At 38.8% G+C, this 16,187-nt stretch overlaps 1 protein-coding gene across 2 annotated transcripts in view; it reads left to right on the top strand.

Annotated features, from left to right (window-relative positions):
* The first annotated feature begins 2,179 nt into the window (after positions 1 to 2,179).
* The window catches only part of VWA2 (von Willebrand factor A domain containing 2), a 52,656-nt gene continuing 38,648 nt past the window's right edge, over positions 2,180 to 16,187 (top strand). For both annotated transcript variants that reach the window (XM_025172389.2, XM_088132138.1), the window contains exons 1-2: positions 2,180 to 2,767; positions 10,688 to 10,815. The gene's annotated coding sequence lies outside the window, so the exon portion shown is untranslated. The remainder of the gene's footprint in view (positions 2,768 to 10,687; positions 10,816 to 16,187) is intronic.

Below are 16,187 nucleotides of genomic sequence, written 5' to 3' on the forward strand. Positions count from 1 at the left end.
TAGACTATTTAGGATGCAGCTCTCCTTCAGATTTCTAACAGAATGTGGATCCATTCCCTACTGAGATAAAGCCCTTTATACCTTCAGCTGAACACCTGAAGCATTTGCCTAGGCATCCTATAACTATCCTGCCTTGCATGTTGCTTTCAGTAAAAAATCCCTGACAAACATACCAAACATTACATGGGACTGCTTTCACAGTCATCACTACATTAGCAGATCTTTGAGAAAAAGGATGCTGGATATGAGGTCAGTATTAAAGTGTAGCTTTACTGACCATTGTCTATGCCCACATTTCTCTTTCCCTTCCCTCCTGGACATATGTTGCAGCAATTAAATTGGTGATGTTAAAACTCAACAAGAAGGACAAAAGGTCTTAGGCATCTTTCACCCAGGACTGGATTCAGATTATTTCAGTATACAAGTACCATACAGCACAAAGCCTGAATTCATACCTTACCAAAGATTTTTAAAATGCTTTTTTTTTTTTTAGTTGACTAAATAGAAATATTGCAGCATCTCGGGAAAGCCTGTACTTCCAGAATAGACTTTCCTTAAAAAAAGAAAAAAGGTAAAGAATCCTTGCTTGGGTCTCTTTGGTGGTATAGGGTTAAGAAAATAACAGGTTTAGCAACCACATTCGGGGCTAGCAACAGTTGTTAAGCAAAGCAGTTGCTAAGTGAAACCATAACAGCTTATGATCTTACTTTAGCTTTCCTTTGCTTTCCAGACCTGCAAAGGTTGTAAATGCGAGAATTGGTCGTAAAGGTATTTTTTCATCACTCTGGTAACTTCAAACGGTTGCTAAATAAGGCAGTCACTAAACAAGGACTACCTGTACAGTCCTCTACTATTGTAAGAAAAGGTTTCCCGTCAGATGGGTATGAGTGCTGCTAAAAAGTCCCAGTCCTTGATCTGCACCTCCTGCCAGATAAAATATTTTGACTCTTTACAGCTAAAGCTCTTGAGCCATTAAAACTGATTCAGGATTCCAAGGATCCAGATCAGTAGACAAACAAAACAGGCATTCGTTTTTGCTTATCAAGGCAACCACTGATACAGAACTTTCTTCCACTATCATATTTTACAATTTAGGAGATAACCTGTCTTTACCTGCTTCACTGCGTGGTGCTGCAGATGGCTCATTGTACTCTGTTGCTTGTCTCATTCTTTCCTGGTGAATGCTCAGATACAGTTGAGATTGGTCAAAATATTTATTTTCTACTTGAAAAGTTGATCATGCCTCTTCCATGCATCCCTTGCCAAGGAGTCCACTACAATTTAATTTCTGTATATTTATTTTTGTTATTGTTTCCTGCCCAGAATCATCAAGATGGGTGGCTATATAAATTGAACAAATAAATAAGGTCATGGCACAGAGTGGGAAATCACTAAACTGTGACTTTGAAGGGGAGGAGGTGATTCTGAACACCTGTACACCCTCTTGAAACTGGATCGCCCCATACCTCTAGAAGTCACCGCACTGAAGCTGGAATACTTAAATATCTTCATGTTGATTTTAAAGGATGGATGTGCTCATAGGAGCCATGCAAGCTCCTGGGCCCATTTTAGAAATGTTGCCACAGAAGGGGTGTATTGGGATCTACAACCCTAAAGCCACCTGGTCAAATAAATCATTGGCCTTTCATCTGCACAGATTTGGGACACCAGCCACAGTTGTCCATTAAAGATTGCTGAGAAAAACATCAATAGTTGGTGAAGTGGCAATCACACTTACCAATGGTGTTCGCAGCAGCTATGTGAATGACCAATGAACATCCCTCAGTATCTTGCTTTTGTACACACAAATACTAAGGAGATGTGCCTATACTGTAGCTCATGTGATGATGGGTTCGTCAGTCAAAATGTGTTCCTCTGTGTTGTGGAAAACCAACCAAATTTTACTCAATGAACCACAACTTGGGAAATTACAGCTTAGTACCTGTATGAATTCAGTCCATGTATTTGTGGATAGACAATAGTGGTCTATGTGTAATAAAATAATTAAGTGAATGTGTAAAATAAGCCACTCTTTCTCGAGGACTCCAGCACAATTAAAATACGTAGATTGAATGCAACCAGGAGGAAGAATGCACACCAAGAAACACCCACCGGGCTGAAAGCGGGGAAAACAGGAGGGGTTGCCTGTCTCTTTGACCCTGGTGTGTAAATTGGTTGTTGACATTCCTGCCCTGCATTCCTCACCTTAAAGGTACATACCTCTAGTATCGACTTCCGAATTTCCTTGGCACTTGCCGCCTTTCTGAAGAGGCGGAGGCTTAAAGTCCTTCCCACCAACTCAGCCTGTCCAACATGACCGAACGGGCCCTTGGAAGGGTAAGAACAGGGAAACACCCCTCTGACCCCCGCCCCAAGCGGGTGCAAGTTTGTGCGGGAGTCGGAGCCCAGTCTAGGAAGAGGCATCTTTGCCGCAGTCTCCTGGTCCAGGCTGGGGAAATCCAGACATCGGAAGAGTTTTAGAGCGCTGCAGGGAGGGAATATGGCAACCGCTCTCGGTATGCCTGGCGGGAGAGCATAACGATCTGCCCCGCGGGACTGTTTTATTGCGCTAAGAAACGCTGCCCGGCGGTCCAGCGCTCCCACAGAAAAGGAAAGCGGAGGGGGTAGGTGTGAGGAAAACCCCGGAGCAAAGCGTGGCCGGCGCTTCCCTGACTTTTTCCTCCCGGAAAGTTTACTTCGCATCTCAGATGCGCTCTGCCCTTCAGCCACCGAGAGCCGGGGACCTGTTCGGGAAACCAGGGCGCAGGTAAGTTTCAAGCCCCCCTCTCGAGCTGGTTCTTTTCAGACAAAGGCAGCGGCGGATTGAGGCTCGAGCGCCAAAAAGGTGCTGCGCGTGTGGTCGCCCCAGCCCCAAGGAAAGCAGCGTTGCGCGAAGGCTTGAAACAGCCTCCGGGAACTGGGCGAACGCCCCACCTCATTCCCGCAGCTCCCCTCGGGGTAGCGCAGAGATCAGCGGAGCTGAGGGATTTGGGGGGCGGGCGGCGTTTCCAGATTTACGGTAGTCCGATTATGAACAGCGATGAAGAAGCAAGCATGCTTTTTCTTTACTTCCTCTCGCAGCCCGTATTTTTAAGGTCTGGAAACTCTGTCCTGACTACAGAGGGTTTGACTTAAAGAGCACTCTCATTAAACGAGTTTCAGCATCCTTGAATTTTAATCCTGGAAAATGCATTGGAAGCAAGTGCCTCGTGCAGTCTTCTGTAACTTTGCACCCCCAGATGTATTGGACTGCACCCCCATCATCCCCAACTTAGTGTGGGAGTTGTAGTCCAGTACATCTGGACACCATCATGTTGGAGAAGGCTCATGCATGCTGGTGCACTGAACCGTGTGCCAACAGTTTGCTAATTTATGGAAGAACTACTTTAGGATTCTCTCCCTCCCCCCCCCCCCAATTTTATCTCCTTTAATTCTTGGGACCGGAATAACTATAAAGTTAATCTCATTGCACATGTACATAGGTTGTCCAAGTCATACAGCAAATATATTTTTCCATATGGACCTTGCTAAAACACTATAAGGTTGTGAATAAGGATTCAAGTTTTTAGACCAGAAATCTTTCAAACTGCATGTTAAATAAAACAAGGGGAGATTAAAATCTGGGGATTATGTTGAAATCCTAAAGTCTGCTTGTTGGGCAAACTCCAACATGCCTTATTCTGCCCCTGCCATGTATTTGTATGTATGTACATATATAAGATGTACATATTTAGACTTTCCAGCATAAGGAGAATTTTAGAGAACTTGGAATCTTGCTTATTAACTGTGACTTTTGAATTAACAGACAACTATCCACATATTTTCAAGAGCTGTTATCATGTTCCTCTCAGTTCAAAAGCACAATATTGTATCTACAAATGGCAAATAACTTACAAGTGATTTCCAAGTTTCTTTTTCATGCATATACCTAAAAGGGCAGCTGCTGCCAGCAGTTCAAAAGCTGGAGGCGATTTGTTTGCACTCAGTTGTGACTTGAGCACTGGCCTACTGTCCTTTCTGTGCAGCACAGTGGGCAGGTGGCTGGCTGTCTCCTTCTCTACTGCATGCTATGGAAGCTATGCCAGTTACCTGGAGAAAGACCTGCATGCTTAAAACCTTAAATAAAATGGATGCCTTACCATACATGTAATCACTGCAGATCTTATCACTGACATGAGCTCATCTGCTTTGCTAAAGTAGGTTTCCTAATACAGCAGGGAGCAACACACCCCCTCTTCCTGTTGAATCAAACCATTAAGACAGGCCTGAAAGATTAGACAAAAACAAAAAGCTTGTACAAAAGGGAATGTTACAATAGGTGCCTGATGTGCCCATGATCTCAGGTTCATCTCCAGTCAAGCAGAGGCGTGCAACTTTTCCTGGGCTGAGGATAGTAACTGACCTTTGAATGGCAAGCTAGAGTGGCGCATTGAGAAACAGAGGTCGGGACCAAGATGGACAACTAAAATTTTATTTCATTTAGATTTCAAACCACAATTTTTGGCAATTTTCTTAGCCATAGCCAAAGCTAGAAGCCATAGATAGCCTCCCAGTCTCAGCTGCACATTTCTACCTCAGGGATTGTAGGCAGCAGAATAAGGAAGAACCTCAAGTACTTTCCACAGGACTATATGAGGAGCTATAGCAAAAATATGCCTTTCTGTTCTTCATATGCTAAACTGAATTAATTCCAGCACCTGCCCTTACATAATTTATCTGTTCGATAGACAACTCACTGTTATGGGTAGTCCTCAACTTACAACCACAACTGGGACCAGAATTTCCATCGCTAAACAATGCAGTCATAAATTGAGACATCACGTGATCACATCGCTTAACAGCGGCAATCCCGGCAATCCCTGTTGCCATCATTAAGTGAATTTCACTGGTTGTTAGCCAAGGACCCACCCCAATGCAAGCCATCAAGGACTACCTGTAACCTATTAATCATTGTTTATAAGCAAATTATGATAGCGTTGCACAATACAGGTAGCCCCTGGCTTAAGGACGCCCAGTTTAAGGATGACCCATAGTTAAGAATGGAGCCTATTGTAGTAAAATTTGAGCTATATACACAATGATTTGAGTTAAATACACAATGGTTTGAGTTAATTATACAATACTACTTATACAGTATTATATAATACTGTTCTGGCTTAGATACAAATTCAACTTAAGGGCAGACCTTGGGAATTGAACTCATTCTTATACTGGGGAATACCTGTATGGGGTTCTATGAATCTGTTGCAAATATGGGAGTGTCTATGTCTTATTTCAAAGAGAACAATTACATAACAGTAATTGATACACTTATTGTATACTAATCATAATTAATACACTTATTGCATAATAATACAATTATTGATACACCAATCATTTATCACTACAGAGAAGCACAGACCCCATTTTAGTAGCAAGATCTGGATTCTTTAATGTGGATTTGCATGAAACCAGTTTGCTAGTATGTGACCTTAGATTCCCAGAAACAAAATCATCCTACAGCTGCACAGCTGTATAAATCCTAAGGGCTTTAAAACTCCTGTTGTGTTCCATCAAAAGAGAACAAATCAAGGACATCTGTCAGTTGGTGGATGGTTATATGCATGATTATATGAATCTGGCCGCTTGATTTTTTATCATTCCTCAGCATTTCCACTTTCATAATGTGTGTAGCCATTTCAAAAACATGTTCCTGTGACTGGATTCATACATTCAGTTAGTTTATTTTAACCATGGTTTACTGACTAGAATGCAAGAATTTGATTAGATTTACACAATATGCTACAGTAAGTCATAAACTATGCTTTAAAAAAGGCAAAATGGCTAATTAGCTGATCTAAAACTGGATAAAACCATATTATGTCTTAACATGATGTGCAAACCCAGTTGGCATTTTAAAAGAGGCATATTAAAGTGACAAAATCCAAACAAGTCGCTTTATGCTTAATATTGTATGTAACCTAGACTTCTCTGCCCACTTATGCTGGTTGAAAATATTGATATGGTTTCATTTTGCCATCCCTATTACCAGTTAAAAGTGTATCATAAATATTGATCTTTTCAGAATTTGGTATCTTATCAATAGAATTGTTTTAAATGAATGCTTTATAGGGGTAGACAGGAAGCAGAGAATATATTCTGAATATAAATATATATTCAGAACTAAATATAATATATTCAGAACTAAAACAGTCTTCTCAAAACTAGCAAACAGACATATTGCATCTTTGTTGTATGCAGATGACATAGTACTTCTATCACAAACATTAAGTGGATTTAAATGCGCTCTGAATGCTCTGGCCAATTACTGTCTGGGGAAGCACTTGAAATCAGCTATAATAAAACTAAGATCCTGATCTTTGCAAAGAGACCTAAACTGCACGCCTGGAAGATAAATGGCCAGTGTGTTGAACAAATGACATCTTTTAAATATTTGGGCATGGTTTTCCATAGCTTCACCAAATGCAGTGCACACCAGAATTATGTCATACAAAATGCTCAAAAACCAGTGGCCGCAATTCAGTCTTTTCACTTCACCAGAGGAGCACAGCATATTGCAGCAGCACTGAAGCTACAGTATATTCAGCTAAGGCTCGTACACAACTACTTTTTGGTGCCCAGCTAGGACCTTACACTTCCTTTACTCCTCTTGAAAGGGTCCAATCTAAATTCTTAAGGGCTATATTTCAGGTAGCCCCTTGCATTCCAAATGTAGTATTAAGGAGGGAAGCAGGTCTATCTAAAGTCGAAACAGGTGCATGGAGCTGTGTCATAACACATTGGTTGAAGTTACTGTTCCTTCCTACACGTTTGGGTTCTTTCTTTATTGAGGACAATTACAAATCAATACGATTCAGGATGATCTCACAAAAACTTCAACATCTCGGCTTCTCCAGGAGGCATTCCTAACAATGGGTTATGAACGTGCACTCAGCACATTAAAACAACGTATCAAAGACTTGGGCCAGTCTGCTCTACCTAAGAATGTTTTTCTCAGCAGTCAATCCCCTTTTTACAAACCAGCAAGATACTTACACCACATAACTGTTTCCAAATTCCAAAGAGCACTAACTTTAGCATGCTTTAACGCTCTCCCCACAGCAGTTTTGGAGGGCAAATACAAAAAACTCCCCTATGAGCTGAGACTGTGTCCCTGTGGACAAGGGGCTGTTGAAACTACAGCTCATGTCCTGCTTATACTGTACCCTCTATAAGGACTCAAGGACCTGCCTTATAACTCCTTACTTGGTAAAACACCTGGGAAATTCGGTTCTTTTTTATGTATAGTTGTTGTTATCAGATGATTCAGTCTCCTCAAATGTAACTAAATTTTGTTATACTGCCTGTAAAATTAAGCAGACTTTTACTATCCACTGACAAACCCATCACCAATTGTAATGTTTTATCTTGTTTTGTTTTGTTTTTACTTTATATTTATTTTTAATGTGTTTGCAATTCTAGTCAGTGACCATAATATAAATACTGTATTCATTCTTTCAGTCTTCTCAAAATGTTTTGTTGAATTGTTTCCAGTGTGATATCTACCATCAGAGCAAATTTAAAAATGTCTACAGCATTCTGTATTTTGTCAAAATGAAATGTTTTGAATATTCCAGCCATAGGAAACAAGAATAGAATTTTTATTATGGTCACAGACCAGAATTACAGACAGAAGCACATTAAGAAATAAAAATAAAATAAAAACAGAACCGAACAGAACAGGGTACAAAATACTACAATTGGTGGTGGGTTCATTGATCGGCAGTAGAAGTCTGTCCAGTTTTACAAGTAGCATAACAAAATTTGGCTTTGTTCAAGGAGAGTAAATCATACTGTTCTGATAACAACTGTACATAAAAGAGATCAGAATTTACCAGGTCTTTTATCAGGTAAGGAGTTATAGAGCAGATCTTTGGATCTTGTAGAGGGTATGGTGTAACAGGACTTGTCTGCAAGGGAACAATCTTAACTCATAGGGAACTTTCTTGTATCAGCCCTCCAAAACTGCTGTGGGGAGAGCATTGAACATTGCTAATGCTAGTGCTCTTCACAATTTGGAGATGGTTATATTATGTACAGTGGTACCTCGGGTTACGAACGCCTCTACTAACGAACATTTCGGGTTATGACCAACTCGGGATACGTCCAGAGTCACGGAACGGATTAAGTTCGTATCCCAAGGTACCACTGTAAGTATCATGCTGGTTTGGCTCAGAAAAACATCCTTGGGTAGAGCAGACTGGTCAAGTTGGGCTTCCAGGTCTTTGACACATTGTTTGAATGCCCTGAGTGCTCACTTATAGCCCATCATTAAGAACACCTCCCTGGAAAAGCCAAGATGTTGGAGTTTTTGTGAAATTGTCCTGGTCCATATTGATCTGTAATTGTCCTCAATAGGGAAAGAACTCAAACCTGTGGGAAAAAAACAGTAACTTTAACCAGTGTGCTATGATACAGGTCCATGCACTCGTTTCAACTTTAGTCAGCCCTGCCTCCCTCCTTAATACTACATTTGGAATGCAGAAAACATCAAGAACTTGCTATCAGTGGTTGCTTCCTTGCTTTCTATTCCAAGGCCACAAGGATAGGTGGGATGGAGTCCATACTGAATGTTACCTACCACTCAAATTGCAAAAAAAAATGGCCCAGGGCATGCTTTTAAAAAACATTTCTGAAAACCTAAATCCTATTCTAAATCACCATAAGAAATAAAGGGAACACAATTTACTAAATGAAAACTCTGTTTGTATTAGCATTTCCAAAAAAAAAGCCTGCCCTCCCCCTAACATAAACAACAAATAGATGTTCTTAGAATTTCGCTAAATAAGCCTTTTGAATCAGTTGGGCAGTAAATTGCAGTACAAAGAAAGTAGCTAAACTCTTACATTCCTTTCAATTAGTACATTTCTCCTTTAAAAAAACAACTACATTGTGCTTTCTTGCACACAAATCAGGTGGCTACTCTTTGCAAAGAAAGAAAAGGGGAAAAAAAGGCTACTAGTGCTTCCTTAATTGCATTAATAATATGAACATTAAAAGCAGACACAAGTGTAATGAGGTTTAACAAGTCAAACCAACATTCTGCTAGGACTCCTGACTTTTATCCAACTTTACCTGCACCACCTGTGTATAAAGCAGACTAGTGCATGTACATGCATGCACCTCTTTGCCTTACCAGGCTGCAGAATAAAGCACAAGACAATACCCATGAGACCCACCAACCTACTTTCCCGAACTCTAACTTCCCCATAGCAATGCTTGTTTTTTGTTTTTTAAGAAAGCATTAGTAACTAGGCCAGCTTCAGGCATGCAGGTGTATGCAGCCTTCTTCTATCTGGCCAATTGCTTCTTTTCTCTGAACACTCCATACCCCCATCACCTTTTTGAATCCACAGGGACATGGCTGTTCTTTGCTGCTGTACTGGCTAGGCTGGGGAAAGACTGAAACAAAATCAGCCCAGTCACAAGTCACAAAACAACAATCACATCACAGTGATTGGAACAGTCAGAACTTCTGTAGGCTTCTTGAAACAGCCAAGAACAAAACAGTTCTCTTTGACTCTCTCAAAATACATGTGTTTGGTTTCAGGCTCCGAACAGTCAAAACAATACTTTTGTGGTTGAGATCAAAACATTTTACACATCTGTAAGTCTTAAGCTAGGCTAACTTGTTGCTCTGTATATTTCCAGGGCCTTTGAAAATTATGGGATACGATTAGAGAGCATCAGGTTGGGGAAGGCTGGCTGAGACCACTCCTTCTATAAGAGAAATTAAGAGGACAAGCCAGTGCATATTATGTAGGGGTACATGTAATCAAACAGTTCCTTTCAAATGGTTGAAATCGCACTGCATTTTGCTGTCTCTTTTGATAGTTTATCTGGATCCTTTCTTTATCTTTTCCACCTAGCATATACAGGTATACCACCATTTAACATTATCTGCATTAATAGCAGAATACTGTTAGAAATCTCAAGAAATGTCTTCTTTTCATCTCTTGGGAAGGGATCATATCCTAATCTCTGAAGAGGAGCAAACATTTGGGCCACATTCAGATTTTGTTAAGGTTAATAAAACCATAACTTTGAGCATGTTAAGTAGTAGTTCATATATGGACAAAACTAGACCTTACTAGAAACCATGGAATTAATGAGCATGTGTTTGCAACTCAAGACAGTTTGGGACAGAGCATTACAAAATTGCTCTGGCATTACAGATTGATTCTAGAGTAATTCTATCTGAACCAAATAAACTTCACTTTCAAAGGTTAGAACATGTCAGCCAAAGAAACATAAGCCTATCTGACTCATCTCTCCCTCTAGAGTTTATGATTATACTAACAGATGTATCTAGTTGCAGTAGAATGCTTAAATAAGTGTCTTGCCTTCAGCCAAAATAGTTTGAATAAATAGGAATAAGTGTTTGGATTCTAGCCTGTACTAACTGATTGCATTAACACCAGCTTTTCATAACAGTTGACATACATTCAAGACAAAAGACTGTTCCTTTCTAAAATTGTGACAATTAGTGTACTCTGGTATTTTCACAGAAATAGAAAGGGGTGTAGCTAGAGCTCATGAGCCATTTTTTATTTAACTGTCCTCCATGAAAATGACATTGCAATTAATAAAAACTGTACCTATTTTTGACATTTCCAACTGAGCTATTTTTCCACTTTTATGATAATAGGTCCTGGTGATAAGGCAACACTTTGAAATCTGGCTATTTATTTGAGTTTGAGCAGGGAATAGAGCAGTCCTATCTTCACTGTCACAATAGGAGGCAGCATCTGGCAGTCTTGGCTAACCTTGACAAAGGTAAGCACGTTTGCACCTGAATAGTACTTAGATAGAGGACCATGAGGATATCCCAACGCTGTACACTGGATGGGGAGATTTTTAAAAATGCAGAAAGCAACAATCGAAAACCAGTTCCATGCTGCTGCAAGAGAGCTGAGGTTTATCTGGTTGCCTTTTTTAGAAACATATTCTGTAATGAGTAAAGACATATGTTGAATATGTTATGTGTAATGAACTTTCAAGACATAAACTTGGCATTTCCATTAAAAATGCTTTTCCATTTTCTTTTAACTGCTAATATTTCATGCTCTCTCCTGAAACAGAGAATATATGTAGGTGTCTTATTATATTCACACTGTCCTTTGCTGCTGATTAGTTATTTGAAATTTTTGATGACCTAAGTTTTGCTGGGACCTTCAGTACCTTTGATTATCAGTGCTTATCTAAAAGAGAACAAAGCATTGGATAAACTTTGTTCTCCAACCCTTGCTCCTTAAAAGCCAGTTGTCATCCTGTTTCTGCAGCTTCAAAAAGTCACCTGTGTTATAAATAAGCAGAAAGCATACTGGATCATGGATGAACCTTGTTATAGTGATTGCTTATGACCACAGAGTGGAAGGCTGGAGATCGCAAAACTCTTCTCTCAGAAGTTGTCCGGGTCCTCATGCTTTGGTTACACCACCTGCTTTGGAGTAGTGACTTTAGCTTTTGCTGCCACCATTGATCTTCCATGGGGTGACTCAAAGCATCCATATTCTAACCTGGTGTTGGTGAGATAGGGCTTTCTCACCCTGTGCTAACTTTCAGGTGATGATGAAAAGTTCAAACTGTAAACGTTAAAAAAAAATGTCTGTGGTGCCACCTTCTGACCATATATGACCAGGTGTAAGTGTGATTCAGCCCTCCCTTCCTCCTATAGGAGATAAAACAATCTTAAAAGGGATAAACAAAATCAAACTTTATTTTTTAAAAAGATAAAAGCTAAAAAAACCTGTTTTAACGTTAAGTATTAAAATCCAGATATATTATATAGTTAAGAAAATAAATCCAAAAGAACATACTGTATTCTGGCCTGCAACAAATAAAGAGCTCTCTGCGCAAAATGTCTGTTAAAAGACTGTAGAGATTTGAAACTATTATTGCAATTCACAAGAAGATTCTAAACACAAAATGTCTTCATGAACATAGCCTGAAATACGAATGAAGGCTGAAAGTAAACACAGTTTCACAACAAATATCAAAAAAGATAATGAGACTTAGCATTTCACATAAAACAGAAATACAACCTAGTAAAAATTCCTGTCTACGTGCTTCAACTATTTCTACAGTCCTGAAGCAAATAGTCATCTCCTTCAGTTTTCCTGGATTTTTCCAGCTTCTTGGAGATTTCAAATGTTTACTGGGAATGGCAGGGAGATGAAAACCTGATTCCTTAGTCTCTTTTCTTTCTTTTTAAAATAATTTTATTAAAGATTATAATTGCAATAGTAAAAACTAATACAAATTGAATGAATGAATGAATGAATGAATGAATGAATAAGAAAGAGTAAAAAGTACAAAAGAAAAGAAAAAATGTAGAGAATAGAAAGAAAGAAAAGTAAGAAAAGTAAGAATACAGTAAAGAAAAAGAAATATATAAAGAAGTGACTTCCAACCTTCACTACAAGAAGTATAAACAATTTGAGTAACTTTTTACCTCCTCTTAATTTACAATCAATGATGCCTTCATCCCATGTCCCATCTCTTATCTATAAACCAATCCATAAAGCATCATCATTTCAGTCCTGGTGTCAACAAAAGTCCATCAAGGGTTGCCAGAAATAACAACATATCTATTTTAACCTTGATCAAATAAGCCAACTTTATATTCTTTCCTTTTACTTCTAACAATCTTAATCTTTAGTCCATTCAAGTAATGTCATAGAACTTGATTTCTTTTCATTTCTTTTTTTACTCCTTCTCTGAAGATTCATCCAAGCTTTAACATACCTCTTTTGTAAATCTAATATAAAATAATTATCTAGGTCACTCTCTTGGTTTATTATTTGTAATTCCCTTTTGATTTTTAAAGCATCAACTGATTTCTTTTGTATGTCCAATAAAACATCTTTTTCCATGTCATTCTTGTAGTCTGTCATTTGTAGATCCACTTTCAGTGCCAACTCAGTCTCTGTCTTGTCACATAAAACTTGTTTCTCTTCTGCCATTTCTTCCAAAACATCTTTTGGACACAGTCTATCCATAGAAGCAAACATCGCTATTGACATTGTTGATATTAATTTCTGATTCCATTTTTCAAAAGTATCCTTGAGTATTTCCAATGTTATAATATTTTGCATCACTCTGTAGCTATTAATCATTCTGTAGCTATTAATTATGTATTCTTCTCCTTTATTAAAATCTTCAGTTCCCTCTAGTGTCCAATGTTTAAAATTGTTTCTCTCTTTTATGTCTTAAAAAAAATTCAGAACAAGTCAACTTTCCCATGGGAAGGATTATTTATAATTAATTTCAAAATCTTATTTCAAATTTATCTGGACCCTTAATTCATTTATAGCTTTCTAAAATCAAAGTCTTAATTAGCTTTTTGCTGCTTATTTCAAAACATTTTTAAGTTCTCCAGCTTGTTAAAATTTTCTTTCATTAAGGATTGAAGGCAGACTCACCCAGTGTTTTCAGACTTGTTGGTCCAAAGTTTTCTAATAGCTGAAAAATAGTTAATAAGCAATTTCTGAATGTGAATAGAAAAGGAAATATGCAAACTTAGTGTCCTTTTAAAGGCGCCGATCATGGTTTGAGCAAGATGGCTATTCCCTCATCTCCTAGTGCTTAAAACCTGCCAGAGACCACTGTCTTGTGGTCTCCTTGTGAGGAGCAACTGTCTGGAGCCCTTGTGGGTGATCTTCCATCCTCAGTTTGTCTGGAGAGGTTCAAAGAGCCAGTCTGTTCACCAGCCTTTCATTCTTTGCCATGGTCATTGGGTCTGCTTTTCATGGATCTGTCTTCAGTCTGCCATTTCTTCCTCTGGAAGTTCCCTTACTCAGTCTCTTTTCACAGACTTCTCTGCTCACTTTAAAAAGACCAAACCTTTTCTGTATCCAGTAGAGGGAAATGCTGGGGTTTCTGACTGTATGCATGACAAAGAGCTATCACTAATTCACCGAGGGGTGGATTGTAAGTCTGTAACGTGACATGCAAGATCTCTCACAACAGCCAATGCCCTGTATAAATCTGGACATTGTTTCTAGAGAGTGATTGGGTATGGTAATGTGGTAGGGAGATCAGACAGGGCCTTTCAAAGAGAATTGTTCCCTTAACGAAACATCTGTGGGTAAAAAGGAAATCCAGCTTGGTTCATATACTATATTGGGATTTAGGGCATCCCAGTGATTTCTAGAACAGATCTGGAGGCCAAATACTAGGTATGCCTTGCTTCAATAGAGTATCAGAGTTTCCACTTTCACTGGTATAACTTTGATGTTATTTATTTATTTTACATCTGAACCTGGTTTTTTTAAAGAAACTTAAGAATAACATATGTCCTAGTATGGTCTAAGCAAGCATCTTGGGATCATACATAGTGCCTGAGGCCCTTTTTGTGGCAATTTTGAGGTATGTATTAAATGCATGGAAACTCTAAGCCCTATGGTAGGGTTAATGCAACACTATAAAATTATCTCCACAAAATCCTGCCCCCTCAAAATGTGGCCCTTCTCATTCCGTATCTTTGTCCTGATCATAGCACCTCTCACCCTACAAAAAAATTAAGTGATGCCCCCAATCGCTAAAAGAATAATACTTTTGATTTAATAGTAACATTTTGACCAAGCACATCTGCTAGCTGTCATGGCTTCATTTACTTCAAGCTTTACTTCTCTCAGTCTACCTATATTTATAGCTATTATTTCTGTGTAGTAGAAGTGTCTGCATTTGAAACTGGTCTGTTGTCATCAAGAGATGTCCATATCATAGAAACTGATATGTTCCATCTCAGGATTGGATGACTAAAGCTTGCTAGAAGGTACTACACCTGAAATCTGGTAAGCAAAAATGAAGCTCTGAATATTGGTAATGGAGTATTATAAATGGCATGACACAGGTTCCAAACTATGCATCATAGTTCGCCTCTGAATCATAGCAGTCTTAGGTGTTGGTCACCAGATGATGGTTTCCATGCATAATTTAAATGAAAATGGAAAGTTTTTGCTAGAGTAAACTTGGGCGCTTGCCAGCTAGATAAAGGCGCGTTTATTAGAAAATGTCACTGCTATTTAGAGCAGCACAAACAGGTTTGTAAGTTACTCATATATTTAAAAAGTAGATATACGTGACCTACAATAAGAAAATGATTCTCAGGCTGTATAACGTGCACCAACAGGCCACCTATTATTTTTTACCTGTGGTAAAAATTCAGGACGTATGCTATAGCACACAGTATATGCTACTCCCACACATATTCTGTACTGGAGTCAGAGATCTGCCAACTAAATAATTGCTAATCGATCTTTCCAAATGACTTGCTTTCATGGGATTAAAAAACCCAGGATTTTGTTAATGATTCCCAACATTAGCTCAACAATGGATCCTTGGACCATAGTACCATCCTGATGCTATCAAGGAGAACATTTCAACAAATTGTACGGCATGGTGTTAGCTTTCCTCTCAGACCAATGAGCAATAAGAAATTAGAAATCAAATAAATAAATAAATAAATAAATAAATAGGGAAGCATGTTTCTGTTTTTTTTAAATTAATCAAATAAATGGCCACTGAGAGCTGTATGAGTAGGTGGCATGCAAATGAGAGTAAATAAACAATAAGAAAATCTGGCTCTCCTGTTACCTGTTTGGCAGCTATCTATCACAGATTTAATCATGACCTACCTGTACCTCTTAAAATGGGAGACAGTAGCACTATAAAGACATTGCAAAGGAGATGATATCTGGCACCACAAGAAGCAGGAGCAGTGTTCTAAAGCCAGGGTGTGACAATACTGAAAGTCATGTCTCCATGAATACAGTGCTCTTGTCTGTGACAGGGACTTTTCATGTGTAGAGCTGTACACACAAAGGTTTCCATGCGCTATCAGGTTTATAGCCCACACAGAAGCCTTTGTGTCTACAGCTTGCTACTTTAGACAATTGTTGTGTACTCTTGAGATTGAGTCTTTACTAACATCGCAGTGGAACTTTCCAGAGGGGAACAGCTGCACACTGCTTTTTGTGTAGTGAGTTATGGAACCAATGTCAGTATTTTTTCTCTCCTATTGTGGGAAGAGAAAATATCTCTTAATACTCCTGAGACAAATGCATGTAGGTTGATTGATTATTTATTTATTCATACCATTTTTATATTGCTTCTCGGTTAAACAATTCCCAAGCAATTAATGA

This window comes from Python bivittatus, unplaced genomic scaffold, assembly GCF_059951505.1.
Source record: "Python bivittatus isolate LINGU-HERP-01145 unplaced genomic scaffold, Pbiv_v1 ctg000980_np1212, whole genome shotgun sequence".
In the NCBI taxonomy this organism is placed as follows: domain Eukaryota; kingdom Metazoa; phylum Chordata; class Lepidosauria; order Squamata; family Pythonidae; genus Python; species Python bivittatus.